We start from the raw sequence: 2901 nt of genomic DNA, 5'->3' as shown, positions 1-2901 counted from the left end.
CTTAAAGTGCTGGTTAATATTACATTGTCTGATGGACCCCAGCTTGTTTATCTACTCACCTTCAAGGACACCCTGTTGCTTCCAAGTCTGGCAGTTATGAATGAAGCTGCTATAAACATCTGTGTGTTTATGTGGACGTAAGTTTTCGACTCCTTTGGGTAAACTCCAAGGAGCGTGATTGCTGGATTCTGTGGTGAGAGTACGTTTTGTTTTGTAGAAAACACCACACTGTCTTCCCAAGTGGCTGCACCATTTGGCATTCCCACCAGCAGTGATGACGGCTCCTGCTGCCCCACATCTTCAGCAGCATTTGGTGATGACAGCGCCTGGATTTTGGCCATCCTCATGGGTGTGTAGTGGTACCTCCTTGTTGCTTTAATTTGCGTTCTCATGACGACATAGGACGTGGAACTTCTTTTAATATGATTATTTGCCATCTGTGTATCTTCTTTGGTGAGAAGTCTTTTCTATTTCCCTGTCCCTTTTTTAGTTGGGTTGCGTGTTTTTTTATTGTAAAACTTTAATATTTGGGACACCAGTCCTTTATCAGATGTGTCTTTTGCCAGTGTTTCCTCCCGTCTGTGGCTGGTCTTTTCATTCTCCTGACATTGTCGCAGAGCAGAAGTTTTCAATTTTAATGAAGGCCAGCTTATCAATCATTTCTTTCACGGATTACTGTGCCTTTGGTGTTGTGTCGTAATATTTCTATTCCCCAGCATAGAACCAGCCGACGTCGTGGGCTCAGCTCCCTGATGGCCCTGGTCTGACAGCTTCAAGCCCTTCACGTGAGCAGTTCTGAGAGGTAGATGCCATGATTTATCACCTGCACTTTACTGACAAGGAAACAAATATCCTCACCTGCCGAGACCTCCTGGACCCCGAGTGTGTCACCTGGACCCCAAGTCTGAGCTTTGCCGGCCCCTCCCTGCCGCCGGTCTGATGCGGGAACTCTGTGTGGCTCCGCACCTGCTGTCCGTGCTGCTGTCGGGTGTGGGTGTGTGTGGGTCCCTGCCCCGCTCCCCGTTTCTCCACAGCTCCATTACCTGGTTTGAAAACGCACAGGTGCGAGATTGCATTTTTGTTTCTGCACAACCTGTTTCACTGTCCATTTAGCCCCCAGACGGCTGGCTGGAGGGTTCAGAAGTCTCACAGCCGGGTTGGGTGTGTCTGCCTGACGCACACGGTGACTCGAGTGGGGTCGCTGTCCGCAGGTGACAGTGCGACAAGGGGGTGGCTGCTCCTTGCAGGACCAGGTTTGCTTGGAGGAAGAGGGATGGCATGCGGGCCGCCCCTGTGGGTACTGCTCACACTGCCGTCTGCCATCGAGCGAGTGCTGCCACACGGACCCAGGCCCTCTGAGAACGGCTTTCCTCCCTGGTCTGGCTGGGGGTCCTCCTTGGCGCCTGGCCGGGTGCAAGGGATGCGGGTGAACCAAGGCCGGCCCAGCCCCGCCGCTTCCAGCTCCTGCACGAGCTCTTCCGTCCGTCCGTCTGCCCTGCAGCTGTTGCCCTTTTGCTCCCGCGTTTCTCTGCAGAGGGAACCGCCAGCCGCTTCCCGTTTCTACTTTATTGGCTCTTCATGCCTCATTTTTTACCTCGGGAGCCTTTTTCTTTAAAAAATTGAGACTTTACGTAATTTCTTAGTGCTTAAATCAAATGGAAATGTGGTCCATAAAATTTAAGAAAGAAACGTGTCTATTAACTCACATGGGCCACGTTCACCTGGAGGCTCGTTCACACGCCCCTGGGGCCTGGTGGCCACACGAGAAGGAAACCCCATCCAGTGAATTTAGAGACTGTTTCCTGCCTGTGGGGTCCCCGACCTCTCCCTCCACCCCCAGACTCTGCTCCAGAGGCAAAGGGACGACCCTGGCCTGACCAGGCCCTCTGCCCAAGGTTCAGAGGCCCCAGGGCCTCTGGCCGCACCTGGTACACAGCGGGCGCCTAATGGGTGCCTGCTGCACTAGACTCAGGGGAACGTGATGGGGGATGAGACCCTGCCGGCCTGGCCTGCCGCTTCCCACACCGATGGGTATTTCAAGCTCAGAAACTCCTCTGGTCCCAGGGACCCCAGCTCCCCAGAGAAGCGGCGAGCCGACGCTGGAGGTGCGTCGGGCAGCAGCCTTGTGGCTCATGGCCTTGAGTCTCGGGCAGGCGCCTGAGTCAGAGGGGCCCCTGGGCCCTGGGCGGAGGGCTTGGCCTGGGCCTGCCTGGGGGGGGGTCCCTGGCAGTGAGGCCGCAGGTGTCTGGGTAACAGCACCGCTGACCACAGGGACTGAAGAAAAACAGGGCCCAGGTCGGAGGGGGTTAATCGGAAGCTTATACGGAAGCGGGGCCCACAAACACTGCCCACCCTGGCAGGGTCCACGCCTCGGTCGGCTTCTCTCCTGCTCGTCTCTTGTGGTCTTTATGTTTTCATGCAGTTGTCCTGTTTCACCAACCGAGTTATAAAACCCTGGGCCAGGACTGCCTGTGTGCCTCCCCGTCTCTCTCTCGCAGGACGTGGCGTGCAGGTTGCTCTCAGGGGCCTCCATGAATCTGCAGGTGGAGTTGAAGAGGGGACAGCTGGAGATGTGCTGGCACGGTTCTGAGGCCCCAAGGGACCCTACAAGGTGGTGCTTTGGAGCCGGGGTGAGGACCCACAGGGGTTGGTTAGTCGTGTGTGCGGGACCTGATTCTTCCCCAAACTGCCCGGGTCCTGAGTCCCCAGAACACAGGCCCCTGTGCTCTGGCTTTGACAGGTTGGAGAGCTGAACTCTAAAAGGCCTCCAGCTTGGACATTCTTGCTTGAGGAGCTCCTGGCTGGGGTGGACGGAGGCACGGGGTAGAGAGTGTTTAGATGGTCCTTGGCGCTTGGCAACACCTCAACTGTTTGGTGAATAAATTAGTGGGCGGCCAAGGG

At 55.9% G+C, this 2901-nt stretch overlaps 1 long non-coding RNA gene across 2 annotated transcripts; it reads left to right on the top strand.

Moving 5' to 3' along the window:
• The first annotated feature begins 273 nt into the window (after positions 1-273).
• On the top strand, positions 274-2578 carry LOC132372767 (uncharacterized). 2 transcript variants are annotated; one of them, XR_009505255.1, is made up of 3 exons: positions 274-349; positions 717-802; positions 2499-2578. It is a non-coding gene; the product is annotated as an uncharacterized LOC132372767 (long non-coding RNA). The 2 variants fall into 2 exon arrangements; XR_009505256.1 differs by having other exon boundaries at positions 297-349; positions 722-802.
• Positions 2579-2901: the final 323 nt, after the last annotated feature.

The sequence above is a fragment of the Balaenoptera ricei genome, chromosome 10 (assembly GCF_028023285.1).
Source record: "Balaenoptera ricei isolate mBalRic1 chromosome 10, mBalRic1.hap2, whole genome shotgun sequence".
NCBI lineage: Eukaryota > Metazoa > Chordata > Mammalia > Artiodactyla > Balaenopteridae > Balaenoptera > Balaenoptera ricei.
The sequence above is the reverse complement of the archived record's forward strand: the minus strand, read 5'-3'. Positions and strand labels throughout refer to the sequence as shown.